At 41.7% G+C, this 19461-nt stretch overlaps 1 protein-coding gene across 2 annotated transcripts in view; it reads left to right on the forward strand.

Moving 5' to 3' along the window:
* The window catches only part of LOC126145121 (chromosome transmission fidelity protein 18 homolog), a 464617-nt gene that overhangs the window by 402134 nt on the left and 43022 nt on the right, over positions 1–19461 (forward strand). The window lies entirely within an intron of this gene.

Raw genomic sequence — 19461 nt, forward strand, 5'->3', positions numbered from 1 at the left:
GCAAAGAACTTGCAGCAGAAGAGTTTTCTTTCACAGCGTTTAAGATAGAAAAGTGCTTATAGCTCTGAAGACATGTATTTTAGAACCCATGATTACTAGACTTTTTTGCTTCGAATGATCGTTCCTGTCATGTCCCTGAGCATAGACTACTCCTCCTAGGTCAAATTGTATATGCAATCTATACCAGATTGTCTGGAGTAACTACCTACTTGCCGGCCGCGGTGGTCTCGCGGTTCGAGGCGCGCAGTCCGGAACCGTGCGACTGCTACGGTCGCAGGTTCGAATCCTGCCTCGGGCATGGATGTGTGTGATGTCCTTAGGTTAGTTAGGTTTAAGTAGTTCTAAGTTCTAGGGGACTGATGACCACAGCTGTTAAGTCCCATAGTGCTCAGAGCCATTTTGAACTACCTACTTAAAAGGTCATCTGTTCGCTGTAGAAGACATCTATGTAGATAAGACGAATGATTACGTCAGATATATGGTGAACTAAGAGCGGGTAAATCATTAAGAATTAACAGTGTAAACTGACCGGCCGGTACTTCGTAGTAGATTCTGACGGAACTATATAGTAAACATTGATTGTTACAATACGTGTTGTGCCTAAAAAATACCAAGCTTGACATGAACTAAGTGATCAAAGCATCTGGAGACACTTCTATCAGCAACTGATAAAAGCATTTTAGCATAAAATCTGTGACCCAAAAGAAGATAGAAAGTGAACGTTTGATTTTACGTACGTGATATTTACATTCAGTGTTGTTGTTGACAAGCAAAAACTAATTTGGTACTTTCTCTACTACGCAGCAAAATAGTCGCAATCTAGTACTACCGTAATGAGACTGTTATTCATTGGGTGAAATTTTATTTTATACACGATATCTAATGTTCACACTGCTCCTGTTATGCGGTACAATGTCAAATTGTAGCTGTGAGAGAGTTTTACACTGATTATGAAGCTATCTGCATGACTCTATAAACGCCTGCATAAAAGTTAGTTGACATGTTGTTTCTAAAATTGAAACGAAGTAGATCGCTGTGTAGATTCCTGGAAGATATATGTGTCTCATCTGGCGTCGTACTCGCCGAGTTGGATGCTCTTTGATGCTGGTGTACTGCATCCTTCCTAGCTATTGCTGGACCACAGTAAGAAGGCGGTTGCTGTCTTGTCATAGGAAAAGTAATTCATAGAAGGCTAATAAAATTTTCGCTGCTGCTCCGGCGTGTCGTCTGATGGCTGAACCCATGCTGTAAATTATGTGAATGATTCGTGTCTCTTCTTTCGGAGTCCGCTTCTGTGATGCATATTATGTAATTTGAAAGTGGACGGGAAGAAAGGGAGGAACTCATGAAGTCGGCTGTATCGGGACTGCACGCGGAGTCAGTGGCGCCAAGTGAAAATGTGTGCCAGACCTGAAATCGAACCCGGGATCTCCTGCTTACAAGGCAGTTGTGTTAACCAGTGCGCCAAACAGACACAGTATTTATCGTAACTGCGCGGACTGTACCGGTACGGAAGAACAGACACCACGCATTCATATAATTGTGTCGCCTCGATGGGCTGTGAATCCACCACCTTCACTGCGAATGCACAGTCATGTTCAACCTCCTGCGGGAATCTCAAAGTAGACATGACATGAAAGAAAAGGTCATCGTACTACTAAGAGATATCACGGTGCTTTTGCGTTCTGTTGGTGAGAGTGGTTTTGGTTTTATGCAGCTCGAGGTATTCTTCAGCCCTGTCTCTCAACTTCTTATGTGCAGAATCTTGAAAAATCGTCTCTCATGTAATTCTTGGTTCTAGTTTCTCTTCTTTTCTTTCATATTCTGGGTCAAATTTCAAAATTAGTTTTCCTCTCCAGATTCGGTGGGCTATTGCAACAATTGCAAAGCAATCGCGTTCTAAAAATTGCTGTGCGCTTCTCGCCACCTCACGTTATTAGTGCGTTCTCTCTCTCCGTACCGTGTCGCTTCTTCGCTTTCAATCGCCATTGAAACTGCTCTGCCTCTAACGAGATAATTAATTTTTCACTAATTAACTCTTTGCTCGCATCCGACATTCGATGCATATCCAAGTTTCGACCAAGACTGAATATATTTCAAAACTTCGCGTTCTTTTCTTTACACTAGTTCGTCCTTTCATTCATTCATTCATTCATCATCATCATCATCATCGTCATCAGTTTTCTGCTGTATTAGCAGGTCCTTTGCCTCTCCATTTTCTGCGATCCATTGCTCCCTGCTTAAGGCTGTTGTATGTTGTACCGTCCATCACGTCATCCAGTATCTGAAATCTCTTCTTTCCTCGCTTCCTTCTTCCATCTACATAACCTTCTAAAACTGTTTTTATCAGTCCGTTAGTCTTTCTAAATATATGCTCAATCCAATTTCTTTTTCTTCTTTTTATTACATCTGGTAACTGTTCCTCCATGTCCACATCTCAAAAGCCTCCAGCCTTTCTCTGTCTTTCTTCCTCAAAGTCCATACAGAAGAACACTCCATACAAGACCTTTTATGAGCCTTTTCCTCAGTTCTCTGTCCAGACTGCTGCAGAAAATTCTCCTTTTCTTATAAAATGCCTCTTTTGCCGTCGCTATCCTTGTTTTAATTTCTGTGCTGCACTTCCAGTCGGTCTCTAACCTTCTTCCAAGATACTTAAAATTTTGCACCTGTTCTAATACTTCTCCATTCAGCATAATTTTTATTTCTTTATTTCCTCCTAGTGCCAATACTTTTGTTTTGTCTGTGTTAATTTTCATTCCATAATTTTTTCCTTTAGCTTTAATGGTATCCACTAAATCCTGTAATTCTTTTTCCCCTGTGGCTAGAAGGACCATGTCATCAGCAAACCTCAAACACCCTAGTCTTCTTCTTTCAATTTCTACTCCTTTGTCATCTAATGAGCATTGGTCAATCACATTTGCCAAGTAGAGGTTGAAAAGGATAGGTGATAGCATCCTTGTGTTACTCCTTTTCCTAGTCCGATCCAGTTTGTATTTTCTCCCCTCACTTTAACTGATGCTTTTTGATTCAGATATAATGAGTTTACAGGTCTTCTGGTTTTACAATCCACTCTCTTTTCCCTCATTATAGTCGCCAGCTTGTCCCAAGCCACATTGTTAAATGCCTTTTCTCGATCAATGAAGCACATTTTCAATAAACCTTTCTCCCAAGATTCGTATCTTCCATTACAGGACAAAAAACCCTTACAAAATATAACAAACTTTCTGCTAATAATCACACATGCTACCTATGTCCATCTTAACACTTACGAGTCCCATCTTAGATCATTTCACATATTTCTTCCCACTTACATTTTTTTTCATAGATTAAACGTTCCGTACTGGACCAAATCTTCAGAATAAACGGAAGTTGTATGTAGTTGCATCGACAAAATAATCCTACAACTTCATACAGCATTTTTCCTTACATTTTCATTTACACCAAGTACCAACAGTCGACTCGGACAGCTGTAGAGGAGTTGAAATGTCTGTGATGGATTTGTTACTCAGGTGAGTAACAATAACTTGACATGAAATAGCAAAAAGAAATTAAAATAATTGACTAATTACCGTACAGTCCTGCTAAATTTTAGAATGGCGAAATGCTATTGCGTGATCGTAGAGGGGGCTGAAAATATTCCCGTTGTACTGCTCCCTTCTTTCTAACTCCCTGCAGAGGTGTACACATTCCGCTTTTCACCCGCTCATGCTTGCCTAATAGCCAGGCAGACCAGCTGCCGCACGTTATCAGCAGAACGAGCAGGCTGTTTACTACCATCCGAGCCACGCTATGCCAAACCGAAGCAGGCTAAAGGAGTCACGCTTGCCTGCCCGTCTTCCCACTGTGCAGCTTTGCGGAAGTTGAAGAAAAGTAGTTTTCTGCGCGAGTCTCATAGGACGAGGCCCAGTATACACTAAATATCCATTTTGGGTCATTGTAGTCCAGAAAATGGTGAATTTCATTTGTTCTTTTCTTCGTTTTTGACGTTTTTGAGCTTATTTATTTATCTTTAGATATCAACGGTTTTCGCTGCAACTTCACCTTCTTTCGACTAGTCCTCAGTTCGAACAATCATCAGGTCACCTCTAATACATGTTTACTGTAATAAACACAACCCTCTCTGAAAATGGAGATCCTTTGCACCTAAGAACCTGAGGATGACTATTACTGGGCAATGCCAGCTTAACTAATGTTTTGGAAGTCTGGTTTCTGTAACAGTATGTTTCAGCCAAAATGACCCAGCTATACCAACTGTCATTGCTTTTTTCAGAATGTGTACTGTAGGTTCGCTGAATTCATTCTAAGTGGTTAAAATATTTCATGGTAAATTCCTCAGACGTATTTTAACAAACTCGAAGTTGAAACTTCCTGGCGGATTAAAACTGTGTGCCGGACCGAGACTCCAACTCGGGACCTTTGCCTTTCGCGGGCAAGTGCTCTACCAACTGAGCTACCCAAGCAGTTGGTAGATCACTTGCCCGCGAAAGGCAAAGGTCCCGAGTTCGAGTCTCGGTCCGGCACACAGTTTTAATCCGCCAGGAACTTTCATATCAGCGCACACTCCGCTGCAGAGTGAAAATCTCATTCTGGAAACTCGAAGTTCATTTTTCATATTACGTTACTCTAAAAAATACTCCTATGCAAGAAGAAGCTTTTCATTCACATTAGGTTTTCATCATATTACTTTACATATCACCACAATTTTATATTTTCAATCTGACATACTGCTTTCACCAGGCTTTAGAGCCGGCCGGAGTGGCCGTGCGGTTCTAGGCGCTACAGTCTGGAGCCGAGCGACTGCTCCGGTCGCAGGTTCGAATCCTGCCTCGGGCATGGATGTGTGTGATGTCCTTAGGTTAGTTAGGTTTAATTAGTTCTAAGTTCCAAGCGACTGATGACCTCAGAAGTTAAGTAGCATAGTGCTCAGAGCCATTTGAACCAGTCTCTAGATCTTTATAGTAACATTTCAGATTCTTTTTATAATTATTTTAGGCAAATTATAGGTCTTCAGCCTCTCAGTCCTAGGTAGAAGGGTCTTGTTAGTATACAAATGCAGGATTGCAGTTACTTTCCGGAATGTATGTGGGACTCAACACAAAATATTGTTTATTTAACCAACTTATGTTCTGTATTGCCTTAATCGATAGCAAATTAATATTGTGTTTTGCAGAGCAGATTTAAACATTCCAAAATATCCCTCAGTTGCCCTAAATGATTTATTTCAGCCCGTCCAGATCCTCCTAAAAATATTTCCCTAATTTACCAAAGGCAAGTAATTGAAAATTGTTTGTGAACAATAATGAATGTCATTTCAGAGGATCAAAATCAAAAAGTTTATAATCTCAAACAACAGTGAATTGTGTCTACAGGGTGTTCGGAAATTCCCGTTACAAACTCGTAGGACTTGTAGAGGAGAGTGAGGACATGATATCTTGAATAGGAACCGATGCACCGAAACGTACGGTTTCCGTGCTACAGCCGTGTGAAAATATATTTGCTAGGTAGGTATGCAACAGGGTAGTCATGGTGGGGGAATGGTTGCGTCTATCCTACCTCTCTGACTTGGTTCGAGCCTCATTCACGTGTCTGTGAGTGTCAAAGCAAGATGACTGAACACACGTTTGCAGAATACACCGACATGATCCTTCTGAATGGCGAACCTCACGGTATCGGAAGAGCTGTTAGCCGCCTTGATCAAGATCGTTCTCCACAATGTCCGACTCCATTGTGTACCCTTTTCGCCACAATTACGCAACGCCTTCTATAAAGGGACGACTGTGGTGCTGCAAGAAGACGCCGCACAGAGAACTGGAAGTGGCCGTACTGCATCACGTTGAAGAGAACCCGTCAACGACTATGTGAGCAATTTCGTTGACTATTAATGAGTGGAATTGTAAAACAAGTGATGTACTGGGTCACGCCTAATCAGTTAATTGTAAAAGTGGTCGAGTTAGCAAAATGTTTTCAAATTGTTTTAACATGGAAATAATACGTTTCCAGACACTGGTTCCAGTTCAAAATATTACCTACTCAGTCCCCTATACATATATAAGTCCTAGAAGTCTGTAACGGGACTTTCCGAACAATCTGCATAATATCTTGTAATTTCCTGTCTCACAAATCCTCTCCGCCGGCCGCAGTGGCCGAGCGGTTCTAGGCGCTTCAGTCCGGAACCGCGCTGCTGCTACGGCCGCAGGTCTGAATCCTGCCTCGGGCATGGATGTGTGTGATGTCCTTGGGTTAGTTAGGTTTAAGTAGTTCTAAGTCTAGGGGACTGATGACCTCAGATGTTAAGTCCCATAGTGCTCAGAGCCATTTGAACAATTTTCCCATTTGCTGTTTATGGTTTTCAATTCTGATGCGTTATAGCTGACCGTATTCTTAATGTGTCTCCTGAGTAGAGTTTGAGTGAATTACGACGGGATCGTTAAGTCTTTCTGCATGAAGACTTGATCGTTTTCACTAATTAAGCTAAAGACGCTGTCGCTGGAGGCAATTGTGGCAGGTATTTAATATTTTTCTTACCACTCAAGCAAGCCGAAGAAGCCGTTAAGAGTTATTTTTCCACTCATATAGTTTTCTTGTAAGTCTCTACTAACTAGGAGAAGAAAATCTTTTGCCCAGTTCTCAAACTTCGTCGTGCAAATTCTTCTTGGCTGCTGTGACTAGGTACTTGTACTGAAAATATATGTGCTCCAATTAATATTTTCAGAATTGTGTTGGGATCCTACTTACCTAACCCGCACGTGGTTAAAATATATAATAATATCCACATAACCTATGAAATTTACGTTCACCACATCTCTGTCGTCCCTCTTGGTAACGCACAATTTTTCATTGTTCGTTAGCTTCCTTAATGTATGGTACTTAGACACCACAAACGTTACAGCACTGACGTCCATTTTCTGCTATAGAAAGATTTCAGCTACAGGTAGCATCAGACATATGCGAGCAGCCCGTAGTGACTTGCTTTCCACGCGTTCTACTTTAAAATTGTGACTAAAAAATTTTCGCTTAATGTTTATGTTATACGTGACGTGTAAGTACTGCTTCTTTTTGTACTATTAATCAGTTTTCAGTCTTCAAACTGTATTTCTATGCTTTTACGTAAGAAAAAAGTTACCATGTCTGTTGTTGTCAAATAAAAGTTTGCCTGTTAGTTCATGTACTAAATACTGTTCGTTTTAACATTCAGCTGTCAATATTTTAAATGTTAATTAGCCAACTTATATTCACGGCTACTAGATGGCACTCTTGGTGTAATGTTCATCTACCCGCACTTGCTAACGCGGGCGCCTGAGTCAGATAATACCTCAAATAATTAAAAAAAACTTACATTTCCGTTAAGTCTTCATCCTCACTACCATATTCCTCCATTCCTGAAGGTTAGGTCCGGCTGCTCCACTGTCAGGAGCAGACTGTAAGGCGTAACTTGACATTGTACCTATCAACTTTAACACAGAGTCAGGTAGATCAGATGAACACTTCCTAATCGCTGTAGCCCACTACTTAATATAAGAATCGAGTTCAGAGTATCGATATTCATTCTATTATGCCATTTTCATTTCTCAATCCTCATTCGACTAAAATTCCTCTCCACTTGTGCAGTTGAGTTGGGGAGACCTAACACTTTAATTGCGAGACGCCATAACTTTTGAAAGCCATTCATGCCTGTGAAATTTTAATAAGTAACTGCTTCAGCCCAAAAATACGCTAGATTACTAGCGTCGCACCACGTTATGAAACTGATATTCCGTCACTGGCTAGTGATGGATTCAGTTACGTCGGGCTTACTACAACCAAGTATTTCATCTAATTAGTAATCGATTCTTTAACAGACTTGAGAAACTCGTTCACATAGAATATTTTTATTTTTTTCAGGGTGTGAATGTTCTTAGAAAGCCTGTTTCTTAGTTCTTTAGTGAGTTTCATTGTGAAATCTGTGCACCGTTTACAAATGATGTTTTCAGTTTCACGACTGAGTTTAATTTCTAAAATTGTTTTCTCTACATGCGAATCACTTGTCAGGATGTCTACTTTCGCTGTAGGTATTATAATTCTCCTCGCTGACTGGATGAGATCTGTCAGATCCTGAAGTAATTTTGTAAGGTCAGCGTTCTCACTTTCAAAAGCCTTGGTTGTCTTTTGCTTTCCCATTACTGTTGATTTTAAGTAACACAAAAATAACTTATTCACAGGATTGCAATACGTGTACAGCGTTTCTGCTGTGTATCAGGTTTCTTTAGATTTGGAAATTTGAAAGTGAAGCTTCATTTCTTCACACTGTGATAATATTCTTGTTACAACCGGCTCAATAGAAAGCCATGGAGTCTCACACGCAGCTGGAATTTTCAAAAGTTCCTCCCCTTCATTTAATGTTTTATAAATGTCCCTGTACATTGATTGAAAACCAGTTGTAGGTTTCTAGAACTAAAAAGTTGATATTTCTTGGCAGTGTCTGTTCGGTTACATGAGAGATTGCGAACTGCAATGAGTGACAAACACCGCGCATCATAATTAGGTGTGGTAAATTTAAATCTCGTTTGAGCCTTTCATATACACCATCGCTTATTCCTGTACTTACTGAAGCAGTGTCAACCCCGACCCCAGCCATATTTCTTGCTTTAAATTTATGACACTCCAACAAAGCTTTTATTGAATTAGCAATGGCTTCAGTTGTGCCAAAATTCTAATTCCACCAAACCCAAGAACACGCACACTATTTTTTCCATTGAGGCGTTGAAATAGAGTATACAAACCGAGAGAGTGATTTTGTAATGGATATTAACGGATATATCTGTTGATTCATCTAAAATTAAGCAGAATCCATTTTCACCAGTATCTTGACGGACAATTTCTCTGCACTTAGTTCTCTCGGACGTTTGCTACTTGAAAATTGCCTTTTTCGTAATTCCACAAGTGCTCACACGAAAGAAATGAATTGTGTTCAGCAGTGACCATGCAGATTCCGAATTCCGACAATTTATGAACATTTGTTTTAGTCTCACTTTTAATCGGTAGCTTCCGTTGTCGAGAACTTTCGAAAGGATCCGAAAATTTGCTATGTTTTTGTGTTTTAGCATGCTTTTTAAGTCTGTTAATTTTGCGTCAATTTCGTACTTGCAGTAAGTACTGAAGGCTCTTGTAGTGTCATTTTCAACAGAACGTAACCAGTTTTTAAATTGAGGATTGGACTCCCATACTTGTCTGTAATGGTGTTCGTGGACAGGTCCCATCGCGAAACACCATCGAAAGGCGCAGCTTTACACACGTAAACACTTGGAATCAATCACTGAAGTGAACGTAACTCAACACTGCAAGCAAACTGTATAACAGACTGCGAGACATATTGTTGCAACTTGTTCACTTGTTTTGTTCGTTAGATTAGAACGAGGGAGTTCACAGCGCAAGTTGTTCCTGCTTCATAGATGGTGCAATACAGGAAGTAATCGTGTTCATTTACTCAGCAAAGCTCTTACTGAATATTATTGGTATGTAAGATGAGTGCTAGCGTCAGGAATACGGTGAAATAACGCTTACTCACCTCTTACAATGCAAAAGAGAAAATGGTATACACTGTTCTAAAACCATTGTGCATTTATATGAACACTCTATGACGTGAAGAGGTTTGTTTGCTCGACGTAAATATATTAAATCATATCTCACCTCTTCAGTGCTTGCTACATCCAGAATAATGTACGCCAAATTCTCCCTTCGTTTTTACCGAGACCTCATTTCCAAAAAAAGTCGTTATTTTCATTTTAGTTTGAATCGTAAATATTAATACCTACATACTATATGCAGATTATATTATACAACGTAATTTGTTGATTTATTACTGTGTCATGACCCGTTTCCGAACATTTGATTTAGACACTTCTGTGACGCAACAGGAAAGAGCTGCTGCAGCCTTCCACTGAGGCAGGCGGGATTCCCGATACTGCTGCCCCTGGTGCCAATCTGTGACTGCCATTATTTGCGCTGCGGGTGGGCAGAAATCGGTGTTTCATCTGTCTGCAATAAGATTGCTAATTCCGACAGTGATGTGATTGAATACTGATTGAACACTAACTCGGTTGCAGCGTAGTATGCGCCGGAGCGCGATTGCCACTAATTTGGTTTTTCGTGTCGGTTGTTTCCCCACCGCCTAAACCGAATTTTTCCCTTATTCACGCATTCGTTTGGACACAATAACCGCATGGAATCTGCTACACATACTGCGCTACATGATGCAAAAAGATAGCGCTCACCAAAGAACCTGTTATTGGCGGATGATACACTATTTTCAGGTCGTATGTCCTGAGAGGTTGATGCGTATTGTGGCAAATAACACAAAAACTCGTAGAATTCTTGAGTGATATGACGTTTTCACGTTGTCCATGAGTAGGCATAAATTTTTGCTACTGCTTATTCAATTTCGTTTCGTTAATCAATAACAGATAATTACTTTGGCGAATGTTCTGTGCTGCGTACAAGGTTTGGTGAGTAGCGCAAGTAGCTGAGGATAGCAGATGGATACTGTTTTGTCTCTTACGTACGATATCAGTTATGGACCAATGACTTTTGCATATTTATTATTTCTGTGGCAATAGATCAGCGACAAAAGCATTATTGATTTTGTAAAGCATCTAGTAATCTCAACGGCTGCTCCTGCTTTACCAGGGTCATGGCATTCGTTCAACGATTTGCGTTCGAGCAATTCTTCCACAGTGACAGAGTTATAAAGAACTTAGTAATAAATGTTAAGCAGTATCTCAGGGGAGAATTAATTATTAGTCTGAACACAAATTGTGCTCTTGATGACTTCGAAACTGGAATCACTGAACAGCAACTGTTTTTAATGACGACTTTATGGCTATAATCACTCATATATTTTATAGTTTATTTGCTGATATTAATATTATACTTGGCATTTCAGTTACAGTTGTCTTATTCCCTGCACCCTTTTTATACCAAGTTGAGATTTCTAAGCTAGACAACCGATTGCTGAATTTAATTTATTACTCCTATATAACGCATTCGACACAACGAAATCTACGTAACATTTCCTCTTTAAGTATTCATTGAGCGAGAGATGAAGGTAATTTTTATTCAGTCGTCTGATTTTCATTTTTGCTTTCGCGCTTAGTAGTAAGACCATTTGGAGGAAGAAAGAATATGGGTCATCACAGATAATATGGAAATGAATCCTAAAATACTCTCTTAAAAAAGTAAAATAAAAAAACGACGCGCAACGAAGGAGTTACCTAAATTGGTCACTAATTGATAAAAGTTGTCGACCGAAAATGCAAAATTGAAACCTTTGGCGACCGTTGGATGAATGTGTGTCGTTGCAGCACAGTTTAACGGCGCGGGCCCACCAGGACGTCAACATATGTAAAGAGGGAGACGCAACCCCTAATCGTTTTCGTGAAAATCTAGTTTGAATATTTTAAGGCTGTCCATATACTTTCTATGATTTCTCACGTTCAGTGAGTCCGCAGCTGAACGAGTAACCGTTAGTTTCGCAAGCGCAAGATGCCTGGATCGAATCTGGCTACCCGTACATTATTTCTTCCCTCATTATACTGCCAACGCACAATACTAAAGTAAATCCTTCCCAACATATTCCACAGATGCTGCATTGCGACGTTTATTTTTACATGTAGGCGAAGAACCCTGTAAAACGACTGTTAAATTGCGCTTATTGCAGGGCAGAGAGAGTTTCTAGAGAAGATTACTTAACAACCAATCAGTCATATACCATTAGCCGTCTCTACCAATTTTCGGTGATTTGCTTCGGTACGCCGCTGAATTGTGTGACCGCACCGTTATGTTTTTCGCAACAGACATATTGAAAACTCACGCACATGCAAAAGTTCGGCGTTCATCACACTTGCTGTAAGTCACAACAATTATTGTTTTCCATGTCCCTACTATAAGTATGATCCTGATTCGTGCAGCGCTCCATAGGTTACATACACTGAAGACACAAAGAAACAGGTACAACTGCCTAATATCGTGTACGGCTCCCGCTAGCCCGCAGAAGTGCCGCAACATGACGTCGTATGAACTCAACTAATGTATGAAGTAGTGCTCAAGGAAAGAGACGCCATGAATCGTGCAGGGCTGTCCATAAATCAGTAAGAGTACGAGGAGTGGAGATCTCTTCTGAACAGCTCTTTGCAAGGCATCCCAGATATGCTCAATAATGTCCCGGGAGTTTGATGGCCACTCAGAAGAGTGTCAGTGTCGTATCTAGACGTATATCACTCCAACTGCACACGCCCCACACCGTTACAGGCGTCCACCAGCTTGAATAGTCCCCTGCTGGCATGCAGGGTCCTTGGATTCACAAGGTTGTCTCCGTACCCGTACATGTCCATCCGCTCGATTCAATTTGAAACGAGACTCGTCCGACCAAGCAACATGTTTCCAGTCATTAACAGTCCAATGTCGGACGTTGACGGGCCCAGGCGAGGCTTAGTGTCATGCAGTCATCAAGGGTACACGAGTGGGCCATCGGCTCCGAAAACCCACATCGATGATGTTTCGTTGAATGATTCGCACGCTGATATTTGTTGATGACGCAGCAATTTGCGGAAGGGTTGCACTACTGTCACGTTGAACGCTTCTCTCGTCGTTGGTCCCGTTCTTGCAGGATGTTTTTCCGGCCGTAGCGATGTCGGAGATTTGATGTTTTATCGCATTCCTGATATTCACGGTGCACTCGTGAAACGGTCGTACGCGCAAATCCCCACTTCATTGCTACCCCGGAGATGCTGTGTCTCAAACCGCTCATGCGCCGACTATAAGACCACGTCGAAACTCACTTAAATCTTGATAACCTGCCATTGTAGCAGCAGTAACCCATCTAATATCTGTGGTCTTATTTTGGCGCTGCCGACCGCAGCGCCGTATTCTGCCAGTTTTCATCTCTTTGTATTTGAATACGCATGCCTATACCAGTTTCGTTGGCGCTTTAGTGTATTATACTTGTGAGAAATGTAGATTCAGTAGTATGAATAAAATGACTGTTCTGATTTGACTGAAAGTTCTCGTGTATAACTTTTTTTTTTAATTTCTTATCTCCTCTTTCATCGTAAATGTTATGTTGATAATTTACACAGACATAATAAATCTGTTGACAGAATAACGTGGGAATCAAATATGAGTACCGGTAGGCAGATTTGATCCAAGGCTCTGAGCACTATGGGACTTAACATCTTAGGTCATCAGTCCCCTAGAACTTAGAACTACTTACACCTAACTAACCTAAGGACATCACACACATACATGCCCGAGGCAGGATTCGAACCTGCCACCGTAGCAGTCCCGCGGTTCCTTTCTGAAGCGCCTAGAACCGCACGGCCACCGCGGCCGGCTTGATCCAAGGACCTCGCGCTTTGTGAAGCTACGCGCTTTATCGCTGGGCTGCGGACTGCTTGAATATTTGCTACTATACAAAGTATAAAAGCAAGCCTAAAATTTTCAAAATCGATCTCTCGAAAATCTTCCTGTTCACGTATGTGGAAGCCCTAGTGGTGCTTTGCACATTGCGTCAGAATGAGTCAAATAGGTGACGAGAAGTTTCTATGGTCCCCTTGTCAGTCGGGGCAATAACTGTGCCTCGCAGACAGGCGCATGAAGAAGAGACGCAGATGCGAGCATTTGAGAGAGGACGTGTAGTTGCTCTCAAAAAAGCTAGTTGGAGTAGTTGGCAAATTGCTTGGCATAATAGGAGCGATTCCACTATTTGACGCTGTTGGCAGGAATGGGCGAACCATGGTCGAACACAGCGTCAAGAAGGAAGCGCTCGATCTAGAGAGAAAAGAGAACGAAAGGATCGAGCAATCGTCAAAGAGCCGTTCAGAGTCCCAGATTAATCATTATCATTGCCTACGTGCAGCTGGTGCTTCAGTGACCACAAGGACCATCAGCATGCCGCTCATAAGATGGGGACTGAGCTCACGCTAGCTCTTGAGCCGACTACTGTTGACCTCTATACACCAACAAGACCGTTTGTAATGGTGTCGGGCACATTCAACCTGGAATCTCATTGAATGGAGTAGAATTGTCCTCAGTGGTGGGTCCGGCTTCGCACTGAGCCCCGATGATGTGTGAAGATGTGTCTGCAGACGCCCCAGACGTCGGTTGGGTACTGCCTGTCGCCTCCATACGTCTTCGACAAGCAAGAGTGATGTTCTGGAGTGATAATACTTTTCATAGCAGGACCCCGTTGGTTCTCATACGCGGCACCCGTACATCACGTCAGTACATCGACAATATTCTCTTCCCCGTTTCATTGCCCTTCATGGCAAGCCATTGTGGGCTTAGATTTCAGTAATATAATGCTCGCCAGCACAGTGCAAGCGTTTCTACCGCGTGTCTTCGTGCTTGACTAACCCTACCTTGGCCAAGGAGATCGTCCGATGTCTCCGCAATTGAAAACGTTTGGAACATTGTGGGCAGAACCCTCCAACCAGCTCGGGATTATGACAATCAGACGCAACAACTGGGCAGAATTTGGCACGATATGCCTGAGGGACATGCAAAAACTCTGTCATTCAGTGCCGAGTCGAATAATTTCTTACATAAAGGCCAGAAATGGACCAACGCGTTATTGAGTAGCTTATTTTGTGAAGCTATTTGTCTTCAATAAATCTTCCAATTTTCTGATATCGTACCCATTTGTTTATCTGTACATGTATATGACATCTATCGGTTTCCCTCTCATTCGGATAATTCCATCTAGTGCGCATTTTAAGAGTGTATTTTATGCGAAGTGCATCAAATAATCAAGCTGAGTAAATTACTATCTACTAAACAAGAATTTTCAAGGAACTGATTTTGTTTCCCGTGATTTCCTATTCATGTTGAGAATTGTTCGCTGGAAGAACGTTGGTATGTCTCCGTGTGAGCTCTAATCACTCTAATTTTACCTTCTTCGTCATTTCACAATGTATACATTAGAGGAAGCACTACATTCATTGAATCTTCTGAGTACTTAAGCTCTCCGAAGTTTAATAGTAAACCACACCTTAATGCAGAAGGCCTCTGTTGGACCGTCTGCCACAGGAGTTACCTGAGAGTCTCGTTGACGCTTTTCGCGCTTGTTAAATGAACCTGTAACGAAACGCGCTTCTCGTCTGTAGACCACCTGTATTTCCTCTATCGCTCCTATATTGTGGCCTACAGATCCCAGACTGGCGAGGAATATTCAAGTATTGGTCGAAAGAAGGTTTTGTAAGATACCTTCTTTGTGGCTGGGATACATTTCCTAAGAATTCTTCCAATGAATCTGTGGCTGCCATCTGCCTTACCTGCGGTTAGTATTAAAATCGCTCAGCACGCATGCTCCTAAATATTTTATGGATGTGACTGCTTCTAATGATTGTTCTGCTATGGCATGACTATACAACAATCGACCTATTTGCTGACGGAAATACGCTAATAATACACTGTGAACATTGGTTGTACATCTCGTGCAGCATAGCACGACGACATGCGCTAGCGAACAAGCGCTGGAAACAGTGGCCGTCTGGCGAGGCTCTTATTTTTTGCATAATTGGGGCACTCATCGTTGTTGTTGTGGTCTTCAGTCCTGAGACTGGTTTGATGCAGCTCTCCATGCTACTCTATCCTGTGCAAGCTTCTTCATCTCCCAGTACCTACTGCAACCTACGTCCTTCTGGATCTGCTTAGTGTATTCATCTCTTGGTCTCCCCCTACGATTTTTACCCTCCACGCTACCCTCCAATACCAAATTGGTGATCCCTTGATGCCTCAGAACATGTCCTACCAACCGATCCCTTCTTCTGGTCAAGTTGTGCCACAAACTTCTCCCCAATCCTATTCAATACTTCCTCATTAGTTATGTGATCTACCCATCTAATCTTCAGCGTTCTTCTGTAGCACCACATTTCGAAAGCTTCTATTCTCTTCTTGTCCATACTAGTTATCGTCCATGTTTCACTTCCATACATGGCTACACTCCATACAAATACTTTCAGATATGACTTCCTGACACATGAATCTATACTCGATGTTAACAAATTTCTCTTCTTCAGAAACGCTTTCCTTGTCATTGCCAGTTTACATTTTATATCCTCTCTACTTCGACCATCATCAGTTATTTTGCTCCTCAAATAGCAAAACTCCTTTACCACTGTAAGTGTCTCATTTCCTAATCTAATTCCCTCAGCATCACCCGACTTAATTCGACTACATTCCATTATCTTTGTTTTGCTTTTGTTGATGTTCATCTTATATCCTCCTTTCAAGACACTGTCCATTCCGTTCAACTGCTCTTCCAGGTCCTTTGCTGTCTCTGACAGAATTACAATGTCATCAGCAAACCTCAAGGTTTTTGTTTCTTCTCCATGGATTTTAATACCTACTCCGAATTTTTCTTTTGCTATCTTTACTGCTTGCTGAATATACAGATTGAATAACATCGGGGAGAGGCTACAACCCTGTCTCACTCCCTTCCCAACCACTGCTTCCCTTTCGTGCCCCTCGACTCTTATTACTGCCATCTGGTTTTTGTACAAATTGTAAATAGCCTTTCGCTCCCTGTATTTTACCCCAGCCACCTTTAGAATTTGAAAGAGAGTATTCCAGTCAACATTGTCAAAAGCTTTCTCTAAGTCCACAAATGCTAGAAACGTAGGTTTGCCTTTCCTTAATCTTTCTTCTAAGATAAGTCGTAAGGTCAGTATTGCCTCACGTGTTCCAGTATTTCTACGGAATCCAAACTGATCTTCCCCGAGGTCGGCTTCTACTAGTTTTTCCATTCGTCTGTAAAGAATTCCCGTTAGTATTTTGCAGCTGTGGCTTATTAAACTGATTGTTCGGTAATTTTCACATCTGTCAACACCTGCTTTCTTTGGGATTGGAATTATTATATTCTTCTTGAAGTCTGAGGGTATTTCGCCTGTTTCATACATCTTGCTCACCAGGTGGTAGAGTTTTGTCAGGACTGGCTCTCCCAAGGCCGTCAGTAGTTCCAATGGAATGTTGTCTACTCCGGGGGCCTTGTTTCGACTCAGGTCTTTCAGTGCTCTGTCAAACTCTTCACGCAGTATCGTATCTCCCATTTCATCTTCATCTACATCCTCTTCCGTTTCCATAATATTGTCCTCAAGTACATCGCCCTTGTATAGACCCTCTATATACTCCTTCCACCTTTCTGCTTTCCCTTCTTTGCTTAGAACTGGGTTTCCATCTGAGTTCTCATCGGAAGGTTGGAATTGCATCGGAATTTAAAGCGGCAAGTTAACCGACAAATTTTTAACCAAGATCTCCGTTGCGAAAGACTTCTTAGCCAAATTTTTCTTTCTGTTGATAAATATTGGGAGGATCGATGATGAAAGTCAGTGTCAAAATTCCTCAAACAGATAGGAGCTAAAACATTAAAGGTGAAAATCAGGATGTTGCAATTCCCTTCTCATTATTACATGATACAAGCGCGCTGCTCCTTAACCCATTATGGGGAAATCAACCAATCTGTGGAGCAGGGTAAAACCCGTGGCATTAAGTACGCGACTGCTGTCAGACAGCGAAAATCACAGTGGTGTTGTCTGTCCATCAGTAGTGCAACTGCAGGGGTAATAGTGTCTGTAAGAAGAGGTTCGTCGCCATCATTAATAGCAGCAACAGCAGCTGCCTTTTCCGATCCTCACTAGATTCAGCTATACTCATACATATTAATCCTGCGAGTACTCTTACGTTTTCCCACCTTTCTATACGTCATCGTCGCTGTCTTCCGTTATCTCTTGGAAGCCAGCAGATAACTTGGTTAGCCTATGCATCATCCAGTCGCGTGGCTTCACGTCCCGCCCACTGTCATTTATTCCCCTTACAGACATAGTCTCGCCTTGCACAGCAGTCGGTTCCGTCATCCATTAGTTCGTTCCTTATTGTGTCTCTCCTATTTATTTCTCTATGAGCAGCCATCAGTTCTTTGCCTGGCATTAAAACTTCGTCTTACTACTGTCAGTCAAAATAGGAATGTACACTGCTGGTAAACGTTATTTCTAGGACACGTCAAAAGTTTTGTTGTGAAAATCCTTATCAGTTTATCAGGAGTTCGTCAGCCATTTCTTATTAATACATATAAATATAGAAAACTGCTACAAGTCTCTTTCTTGAAATATTCTTTTATGCCCGTAAACTAGTTTTCTAAACTTTCCAGGCTCCTCATCAGACGGGGCTCATGGAAGTTACATATTTGATTTCCGTAGTGTTAGGTTCTGTACTAGTTATGTGACAGCCGTAATTTTTCCCGAGGGCATGCAAAAAATGGCTCTGAGCACTATGCGACTCAACTTCTGAGGTCATCAGTCGCCTAGAGCTTAGAACTAATTAAACCTAACTAACCTAAGGACATCACACACATCCATGCCCGAGGCAGGATTCGAACCTGCGACCGTAGCGGTCACGCGGTTCCAGACTGAAGCGCCTGTAACCGCACGGCCACACCGGCCGGCGAGGGCATGCAGCTTTACTGTATGGTTAAATGATGATGCCGTCCTCTTGCGTAAAATATTCCGTAGGTAAAATAGTCCCCCATTCGGATCTCCGGGCGGGGACTACTCAACAGGACGTTGTTATCGGGAGAAAGAAAACTGGCGGTCTACGGATCGGAGCGTGGTATGTCAGATCCCTTAATCGAGCAGGTAGGTTAGAAAATTTAAAAAGGGAAATGGATAGATTAAAGTTAGATATAGTGGGAATTAGTGAAGTTCGGTGGCAGGAGGAACAAGACTTTTGGTCAGGTGAATACAGGGTTATAAATACAGAATCAAATAGAGGTAATGCAGGAGTAGGTTTAATAATGAATAAAAAATAGGCGTGCGGGTAAGCTACTACAAACAGCATAGTGAACGCTTTATTCTGGCCAAGATAGACACGAAGCCCACGCCTACTACAGTAGTACAAGTTTATATGCCAACTAGCTCTGCAGATGATGAAGAAATTGATGAAATGTATGATGAGATAAAAGAAATTATTCAGATAGTGAAGGGAGACGAAAATTTAATAGTCTTGAGTGACTGGAATTCGAGTGTAGGACAAGGGAGAGAAGGAAACATAGTAGGTGAATATGGATTGGGACTAAGAAAGGAAAGAGGAAGCCGTCTGGTAGAATTTTGCACAGAGCGTAACTTAATCATAGCTAACGCTTGGTTCAAGAATCATAAAAGAAGGTTGTGTACATGGAAGAATCCCAGAGATACTAAAAGGTATCAGATAGATTATATAATGGTAAGACAGAGATTTAGGAACCAGGTTTTAAATTGTAAGACATTTCCAGGGGCAGATGTGGACTCTGACCACAAGCTATTGGTTATGAACTGCAGATTAAAATTGAAGAAACTGCAAAAAGGTGGGAATTTAAGGAGATGGGACCTGGATAATCTGAAAGAACCAGAGGTTGTACAGAGTTTCAGGGAGAGCATAAGGGAACAATTGACAGGAATG

The sequence above is a fragment of the Schistocerca cancellata genome, chromosome 2, assembly GCF_023864275.1.
Source record: "Schistocerca cancellata isolate TAMUIC-IGC-003103 chromosome 2, iqSchCanc2.1, whole genome shotgun sequence".
NCBI classification, from domain to species: Eukaryota; Metazoa; Arthropoda; class Insecta; order Orthoptera; family Acrididae; genus Schistocerca; species Schistocerca cancellata.